Raw genomic sequence first — 10477 nt, 5'->3', positions numbered from 1 at the left:
GCTGGATTGGTATGTAGGCATTGTTGAAATTTGTTTTTGTCATTAAATATCTTGTTTTCTCCATTTATGAGGACTGAGAGTTTTGCTGGGTATAATAGTCTTGGCTGTCATCTGTGTTCTCCTAGGGTCTACATGATATTTGTCCAGGCCCTTCTGGTTTTCGTAGTCTCTGTTGAGAAGTCAGGTGTGATTCAGATGGGTTTGCCATTATATGTTACTTGGCCTTTTCACCTTGCATCTTTTAGTATTTTTTCTTTGTTCTGTATACTTACTGTTTTGATTATTATCTGGCAGGAGGATTTTCTTTTCTGAAATAATTTATTGGGTATTCTGTAGACCTCTTGTACTCTTACTGGCCTCTCTTTAAGTTGGGAAAATTTTCTTCAAAGATTTTTGTTGAAAATATTTTCTGGTCCTTGAAGGAGGGAATCTTCTTTTTCCTCTATTCCTAGTATTCTTAGGTTTTGTCTTTTTATGTTGTCTTGAATTTCTGTGTCAGGAATTTTTTAGATTTAACATTTTCTTTGACAGATACATCAATTTCTTCCATTGTATCTTCCACACCTGAGACTCTTTCTTCCATCTCTTTTAATCAATTGGTTATGCTTACTTCTGCAGTTCCTGTTTTCTTCCCTAAGTTATTTCTCTCTACAATTTCTTCTATTTGTGTTTTCTTTAATTTCTTCAAAGTTTATGGAATGCTTCATGTCATCTTTGTGCAGGGGCCATGATAATTTTCTCTATATCACTCCAATTTTAGTATATGTACTGCTGAAGTGAGGACCACTTTATTTCAGGTGGTCATTAATAAAGTCTCATGTCCTTGACTTCTGAGTTTCACATACCACGGATTTCAGTATTATTTGTTAAATGCATAGATACATCCTCAGTCAGTGAATTATTTTCTGTGAAAATGCTTCCTGATCAAGGCAACTATTTGAACAAAGGGAGTTTAATTAGGACATTGCTTACATTTTTACAGAGATCATCCATAATGTCATGTCAGCAGACAGTCATCTTGTAGTCCTTCACCAAAAGTAAAGTTTTACATACTTAACTAGAAGTGTCTGGCAGAGAGGGAAGACTGAGAGAAACAGAGGAAAACCTAGAGAGACAGATTCTCAAATATAGAATCTGAGACTGATAGAAACAAAGATATAATGTGATAGAGACTCCATTCTCTCTGGTCACTTTCTTTGGCATATCAACCGTAAAGCGTGCCCTCCTATAATATAAATCCAAAAGGAATTATATTTTTTAATATTTTTTTATTTTAATTTTTATTAAATACACTTTATTCACTTTGTATGCCTCTATAATCCCCTGTCCCATCTCATATAACTTTCCTTCCCCCTTATCCATGCATGCCCATCCACAAGTCCACCTGGGAGGTCTTTCTCTCTTTTCTTCTGATGCTAGGCTATTATATAAGAAAATGCCTACTTTTTCTTCCTCTGTGCCCTCTTAAGGCTGTTGTACCAACAGGGTGAGGTGTTCAAAGATCATACCGATCAGTTCATGTCAGAAGCAGTTCCTGTTTCCATTACTTTGGAAGCCCCTTGGACACTGAACTGCCATGGGCTACATCTGACCAGGGGTTCTAGGTTATCTCCATGCATGGTACTTGTTTGGAGTATAAATTTCAGGAAATAATCTTATACTCAGGTTTTTTTTTCTCTTGCTTTCCTTTTGGAACTCCTGGCCTCTCCAGATTTTAGTATTTCCCACTTCTTTCATTAGATTCCATGCACTCTGCTCAACAGTTGGCCATAAGTGTCAGCATCTGCTTTGATACTGTGCAATGCAGAGCCTTTCAGGGGCCCTCTGTGGCAGGCACCTAACTTGATACCTGTTTTCTCCTTCTGCTGATGTCCATCCTCTTTGCCTTTCAGGATGAGGACTGAGCATTTTAGCCAGAGTCCTCTCTCTTCATTAGTTTCTTTAGGTCTAGAGATTTTAGTAGGTTTATCCTATATAATATGTCTACATGAGTGAGAATGTACAATGTGTCTTTCTTTTCTGGTATAGCTCACTCAGGATGATCGTTTCCAGTTCCCACCATTTACCTGCAATTTTCATGATTTCCTTATTTTTATTGCTGGGTAATTTCCATTATGTAGATGTACCACAATTTCTGTATCAATTTTTCAGTTGAGGGAAGATAATGGGTTATTTCTTGGTTTTGTCTCTTACAAATAAAGCTGCTACAAACATGGTTGAACAAATGTCTTTATTTTGTACTTGAGGATTCTTGGATGTATGCCTAGAAGTGGATAGCTGAATCTTGAGGAAACACTATTCCAAGTTGTATGACAATGCACCCGATTGATTTCCAGAGTCATTGTACAAGTTTACTTTCCTACCAGCAGTGAAGGATTGTTCCCTTTCCTCCAAAATCTCTCCAGCATATGTTGTCACTTGAGTTTTTGATCTTGGCCATTCTGAAGGATGTAAGTTGAAATCTCAGGATCGTTTTGATTTGCATTTCTCTGATGGCTAATGAGGTTGAACATTTCTTTCAATGTTTCTCTGCCATTCAATATTCCTATATTGAGAATTCTGTTTAACTCTGTTTCTCATTTTTTTAATTGGATTACTTGATTTGTTGCTTTTCAAAATCAGTCTACCACTAGGGAGATTAGGTGGCAGTTAATTGTGTTGTGGGGTCAGAGAATCCTATTGAAACTTTTAAGCATTACATGGTGTTGTTATTAAAATATGTTGTTCTCTGCCCTCAGTGCCATGTTCTTGCATCCACAAAGATGGTTCCTTCCGAATCAAAAGAGACCTTACAACACTCACCTCTAAATGGGATTTTCCTATGAAAATCTCCCTCCCCTCGGAGCTCTGGGAAGAGTGTCATAAGTAGTGGAATTGATGATAAAAGGAGGACAATTCCCTGAAAATCAGGCCACAGAGAAAGATGATGCATTAAGACTTGATGAGACTTGATAAGCTAGGGTCAATTAGAAATGGAAAGAGGACCTCCCCATCTGGGCACTTGAGAAAGGGCATAGTGGTAGAAGAAAGAGGGTAGGTGGTATTGGAAGGTGAAAAGTGGGCAGCAGAGGGGATACAAAGTGAACAAATTGTAATACTTAAATACATATAAAAAACTGTGATCAAGGCAATGATATATACAGGATTGATGTCCTCTTCTTATGGGTGGTGACAGGGTAGAGCAAGGATGAACTCAGTTTTCTTTAAGGGACTTGGCACTGATACTCTGATCATGTTCCAATGAGTATATGAACAACACATGCTAAAATTGATGTTTTAAAGATACTAAATTTTTAGTGTGACACATGGATAGGATTTTGAACATGGGAGCAATAGAAAAAGAGTGTAATGCATAATATATGAAATTACATAATCAATAAAAATAATATGTTGACAACTTTTACAACTTTGAATATGGCAATAAGATTCTGGTAATGCAGGGCAGTATTTGTCTTACTAAGGTATGCTTTCCAGGAACTCATTATGGAGCAGAGCATCCTGGCCATGAACTAGTCATTACCCAGCTACCTCAGACATCATGAGCTCAGGTAGCACCTATGAACCAGCAGTGCTTGTACTAACAATGCTTTTAGAGTGTTTGTATGGAGGACACAGATGCTCTTGTATCCTAGGCGTTAACATGGACCATTTTCTCTGTCCTGAAGGTCAAGTTCTAACTGTAAACCCCAAGACAAGGAGGGTTCCTGACTGATCACACATTAGGAAACATCTATCAATCCAGCCCAGTCTGCCAAGGAAAGCCTGCTCATAGAGGGATGGCAAAACTAGTGTGAAACAGTACCAACTATCAAAGAGTTTATTGCCTCTTAATTCTCCTTTTACATTCACAGATCTCTCACTGTTTCAATCAAAGCTGTCCCAGGAATTATCTCGTTTCCTTCTCATTTTCCTTCCCTTAAAGTCTCAGTACTCCAGGCAACCCTGGTCCCTGTCAGCCTATTATATCAATAAAAATGTGAAGGTACATTTAGTGAGTATGTAAGTGCACAGTTCAAAGTCACAACCAAGGATATTTCAGATCCAAAACCACAGTAGAGACCACCTCTTCATTCTGTACATTCCCCTTAATTCCACGTAACTTTGGAGCTTCCCTACTTAGGAAGCTGTAAAATTAAATAAACATTAAAGTTTCATTTCCTACCTAACATTTTCACAGAGGTATACAAGAGTAAAACTGTGGGATCTGAATAAATAGATGAGATAAAGTCTTGTTGAGTTTCACAAGAACAAGTCATTTGGGCACAGGATCAGAGATAGTGTACAATGAGGAAAGTTTGTTTACTCTTTTCCATGGAAAGCTCAAGATTTTCTCAGGTAATGAATGGATTAGAGGGAGAATGATGTCATGAAATGGGTGAAAGCCAGTAAGAGTTTCAGGAGCCCGTGGACAGTGGACAGTGTGTTTGAGAGAAAGGATGAGCAACCCTACATGCTGCAATCTGGGCAGCTAAAAGCACATCATCCAGAGATGACAATTCCTGTGTCCCAGACTCTAAGTTCAGGAAAAGTGTCTCATATTTCTTTCAATTGTTCATTAATAAAGTCACGTGTCCTTGACATGTGAGTTTCACATTATCACTGATTCCATTATTATTTGTTAAATGCACAGATATGTCCTCAGTCAGTGACTTACTTAATGAGAAAAGGCTCCCTGAACAAGGCAAATCTTTGAACAAAAAGCATTTAATTGAGATTTTGTTTAAATTTTTACAGAGACCATTCAAGATGTCAAATCATCAAGTAGTCATCTTTTTGTAGTCCTTCAGAAGAACAGAAAGCTTTTCATACTGAACAACATGTAACAGGCAGAAAGAGGTAGACTGAGAGATACAGAGAGAGAAAGAGCTAGAGAGATAGATTCAGAAATAGAAAGACTGAGAACAACAGAAACAAAGATATGTTGTGAAAGATACTCAGAGATAGAGACTCCATTCTTTCTGGTTATTTCATTGGCTTATCAATCTCAAAGAACCCACTCCTATAATAGAAGTGGCACAAAAATATAGTTATTTTAATAGTTTGTCATTCAATACAATGATTAAATTCCCAGCAACTTCTAAGGACTAAAGACAAGTCTAACAATCTCCTTTGGGAAAAATTTGGAATATTTCCAAAAAGGAGTATTATTCAGGTAAGAAAAAAACATCACGATATTTTCAGTCAAATGGATGGAAGCAGGAATAATCATCCTGCGTTCAGTAACCAAGTTTCAGAAAGACAAATACAGTGTGTATTCACTTAGTAGGAGGTCTCCTTACAGTGGCAGATAAAGTTCCACTAGGACATCTACTGTGACCAACCCATTCTACAACTAGGAGGAATTAGTGGCAGTAAATTGAGTTGTGAGGCAAAGACATCTGAAAGAAAATTTTAAGCAACCCATGCTGTTGTTATTAAAATATTTTGCTCTCTTCCCCTCAACTGTTAAATTAGTTCCATGTTCTTGGATTCACAGAGATGCTTCCTTCTGCAATAAATGGAATTGCATACAGATACCCACAGTCTGATTGCAAAGAGAGACCTTAAAATACCTAGCTCTAAATGGGATTTCCCTATGAAATTCTCCCTCCCCTCAGTGCTATGAGAAGCTGGCAGGAGAGGAGGAAGGAACAATTTCATAAGCAGAGGGAATTGAAGACACAAGGAAAACAATGCCATGGGAATCATGCCACAGAGGAAGATGATATAGCCAGCCTTGATGTGACCTGATAAGGTAGGGTCAGATTGAAGGGGGAGAAGGACCTCCCCTCAGGGAACTATAGAAAGGGCATAGGGTTAGAAAAAGAGCGTAGGTGGGACTGCAAAAATAAGGGGAAGGGGTAGGAGAGGGGATACAAAGTGAACAAATTGTAATAAATAGACACATAAGAAAAACTGTATCAAGGGGATGAAGTATAGAGCACTTCAGGACTAATGTCTTCTCCTTGGGCGTGGTCCCAGAATGTGGCAAGGATGAACTCAGGTTTCTTTAAGCGAGTTTGCTCTGATATTCTGATCATGTTCCAATGAGTAGATGAAAAACGCATACTTGAATTAATGTATTTTAATATTTTTTTTTATACTCTGACACATGGGAAGGGAACTGAACCTGGGAGCCTGGAAAACTAGTATATTATTTGAATCTTCCCATATAAACAATAAAAACAATAGATTAACAACTTTTATAAGGACTTTTAACATGAAGAACAGATTCCTCTCATGGGTACAAAGTTTGCCTTTGTAAGGCATGCTTTCCAGAATTTCATATATAGCCATGAACAAGTGCTTACCCAGCTACCTCAGGCTTCACCAGCTCAGGTGACACCTCTGAACAAGCAGTCATGGCACGTAATACTACATTTAGAGGGTTTGTCTGGCAGACAACAACAAGAAACAGAGTTGCTTTTGTGTTCTAGCCATATTAACAGGGACCCTTTTCTTTGTCCTGAATGAACAGTTTGAATTGTAAACCTCACTGACCACTGAATAGGACATAGCTGCTGATCCAGCCAGGTCATCCAAGGCAACCATGCTCATAAAGGTTTGGCGAAAATAGTGTGGAACATCACAAGCTGTCAAAGAGTTTATTGCCCCTTAATTCTCCATTTGTATACACTGATCTTTCTCTGTTTCAGTTAAGAATTCCCAGGAATTTTCTGGCTTGCTTCTCTTTTCCCTGCTCTTAAAGACTCAATACCCTAGTCAGGGAATCCTAGACCCTTCCAGCTTATTATATCAATAAGAATATGAAGGTACATTTAGTGAGTATGTGAGTAACTGCTCAGTTCAATGTCACAACCAAGGATATTTCAGATCCAAGACCAAATTTGGAGACCACCTTGTCATTTTAAACCCACCTCACTTTGAAGCTTCCCTACTTAGGAAGTTTTTCAATTAAATAAACATAAAAGTATTATTTTCCTACCTGATATTGTCACAGAGATAAACAGGAGTGTGTTTGACATACCAACAGTATCATGGAAACCCAATGATATGATGTTATAATACTTTTATGACATCTCAATTATATTATGATATCACAATTTTTTTGACATCACAATTTCTTTATAACATCTCAATGGTGTTCTGTCATCTTAATGGTATTATGATTTCATAATGTTAAGATGATATCACAATGTTATGATGACATCAAAATGCTATTATGACATGATTAGTGTATGTATCACACTAAAATTTTGACATCACAATGATATTATGACATTACAAAGATATTATGACGTCATAATGTTTTTATTACCTCACAATGATATTATGACCTCAAGAGGGTATTATGCCCTAACTATTCTGTTATGACATCTGTCATGACATTACAATGCAATGACATCAAAATTATATCATGATATCACAATGGTATTATGACATCCCAATGCTATGCCAGCATCACAATGCAATGATGATATAACAACTGTATTGACTTCACAATGCTATTATAATATCACAAGGCTATTATAACATCACAATGATATGACATCTCAATGTTATCAAGAAAACGATGATATGATATCACAATGTTATCAGTATGTCACAATTCTATTATGACTTCACAATGGTATTGTTTTGCAATGCATGAAGACATCACAATGATATGATGATATTACAAAGCTATTATAACATCACAATTTTATTATGAAATCACAATGCTATTATGATTGCAGTTTGACATCACAATGGAACTTTGACATCACAATAGCTATCATGACATCACATTGTTCATATGACATCTCTATGCTATTATGACATCACAATGATATAATGACATCACAGTGGTATGACATACAAAGGTATTATTTTACAATATTATGATTTCACAATGCTCATATGAGCTCACAATCTTTAAATGATATGACAATGGTATGACGCTATTATGACATCACAATGGTATTATGAATTCACAATAGTATTATGAATTCACAATAGTATTAAAAATCACAATGATATTATGACATCACAGAGGTATTATGTAATCACAATGCTATGATGACAACGGTATTATGACATAAGAATGGTATTTTGATTTCACACTGATATTATGATGTCACAATGCTATTATGACTTCATAATGGTATGACATCACAATGGTATTAGGACATCACAATGATTTGACATCACAATGGCATTACACATCACAATGGCATTATGACATCTCCATTATATTTCAACATTACAATGATATGACATCCCAAATCTATAATGTCATAACAGTGGTATTATGATGTCACAATGCTATTATGACATCACAATACTATTATGCCTTAACAATGATTTGACATCACAATGGTATCATGACATCACAATGCTATGATGATATCATAGAGGTATCACATCCCTATGGTATTATCTGATTTCACAATGATGTAATAACATTTCAGTGTTATTATGACTTCACAATGCTATTATGACATTACAATGCTTTTATGACATCACACAGTTATTATGACATCACAATGTCATTATGACTTCACAATGGTATTATGATATCACATTACTATTATGACATAATGATGCTATTTTGACATCACAATGGTATGACATCTCTGTTGTGTCAATTAATATTTACATTTGATATATTTTCTGGTAAAGCTCCTATTAATCCTATAGAGCTGTATAACCAAATCACCACACAGATTTTGGTTATATTTAGTTAACCTAGAACACAATGCTGGTGAATAGTTACTCCTGCCTAAACTTCTAATCCCTCATATTTTCTTAACATTTAGATTTTACCCATTTTATTTCCTTTTTTGTGAAATCTTAGGTCTGGTTCATTCTCCACATAGTTCCTAGTCCCCCCCCCCCCCCCCCGCCTCAGCTCAGGTCTCCTAGCTCTCTACCCTCACCCTTTTTTCTCATTCTCATTTCCTGCACTCTGGCTCCTCCCCTCTTTCCTGTCCTCTGACTCCTCTCCTCTCCTTGCTCATTATTGTGGCTAGTTGCTTTCTTTTGACCTGTTTACACAAAGTTGAGACAGGATGCATAGAATAAGTATCACAATGCAATATCTTTGAAACCTGAGATTGGGGGTGGGATAAATCAGCATTTGAATAAACAAGGGTAAGGTTGTTCAAAAGAACATTATACCAACATCCCTTTAAGTCCAATAAAAGGCTCCTTTTATTTCAATACAATAATGTTTATGAAATTATGAAAATTAGTAAGTAAAATCTACATGTGCAATGTCTAGTCCATGTGTATTTAGCAACTTAGGAGAAAGTATCCAATTATCCTCTCTATCTTGACAAGTTTAGAGCTCTATATTAACTTTTATCCTCATTGGTATTACCCATATGAATGCCTTTGTTAACTTCCAAACAACTTAAGCTTTTCTTGTGACACTATAACTATTTGGTCTTCAATTCCATCAGAGACTTGAGAAGGAATAAAATTAGTTTCTAGAGTAAATAGGAAGTGCATGTTAGCAGCTTCCAAAAAAAAATAAATGACAGAAACAATTTTTAGTCTCAACAATCACTCAGTAACATTGGAGCATCATCTTTAGCCCTCTGGCTCAGAATATGTAACAGACATATAAGTGAAGGAGGAACTATTTGGGACTTACTTACTGTGTCTTGGAGGAGTCCAGTAAAGGTATGACATCACAGGGCTATTATGACATCACAATTGTATGGCATGTTAATGTTCTTATGACATGATTTTGGTATGACATCAAAATGGAATTTTGACATCACATTGCTATAACAATATCACAATACTATTACAGTTCCTTCTTCAACAACTTCAATGCATGCAAGTGAAGTTTCATGAATTTAAATTAACAATCCCATTTGATATGGAGATAAGTCAATGACTTGTAAGTAAAATTGTGTTTTTTTTTTTCCAACCTAAGACAGAGGCTCACATCCTAGACCTAGATGACGAGAAAGGAAAAATGAACATTTCTCCAACTTAAGACAAGCTCTCCATAAAACAAAGAAAGGAGAACTGAAGGAATCTGGTAGTTGGAATTCTGCCTCCTGGTATGAATGTAGCAGAGAATCTAGCCTTGAACTAGTGTTTTCCCAGCTACGTGTGACCCAATGAGCTCAGGTGGCACCTCTGATGCAGGTCTTATCTAAGTTTGATGTCTCATAGAATGTCCTTAGAAGTCTCTGCAAGGAGGGTGTTCTGAGCCTGAGAAGTAAATAGCAAGGGCCCTAAAACCTTGGGAACCAGACAGTAAACTTTGCGTAATCTTGAGTCAATTCCTGGATGCCTTGCCAGGTGGTATAGAGGTGTTGCTATTGTGAATTTTTTTTTCTTCTACACTTTGCTTTTTGAGGGTTCTTTGCATGTTCAGTAAACTGAGACTTGAACAGGAATCTGTCTTGTCTCCATTCTTTGCATCTCTGTACTCCCATTTACACTCCCTCTTTCAGGTGGACCCTCTTCTACTAGCCCACAGGACTATCAGGTTACATGTTCTTTTCTCTGATCTTAAGGACTTTTCTCTGATCTTAAT

General features: G+C 36.6%; 1 non-coding gene across 1 annotated transcript; it reads right to left on the bottom strand.

The window, feature by feature from the left end:
- Positions 1-676: 676 nt before the first annotated feature.
- On the bottom strand, positions 677-784 carry LOC132651653 (U6 spliceosomal RNA). Its single transcript, XR_009589238.1, has one exon. It is a non-coding gene; the product is annotated as a U6 spliceosomal RNA (small nuclear RNA).
- Positions 785-10477: the final 9693 nt, after the last annotated feature.

The sequence above is a fragment of the Meriones unguiculatus genome (assembly GCF_030254825.1).
Source record: "Meriones unguiculatus strain TT.TT164.6M chromosome Y unlocalized genomic scaffold, Bangor_MerUng_6.1 ChrY_unordered_Scaffold_23, whole genome shotgun sequence".
NCBI classification, from domain to species: domain Eukaryota; kingdom Metazoa; phylum Chordata; class Mammalia; order Rodentia; family Muridae; genus Meriones; species Meriones unguiculatus.
This window is presented reverse-complemented; position numbering and strand designations above follow the sequence as displayed.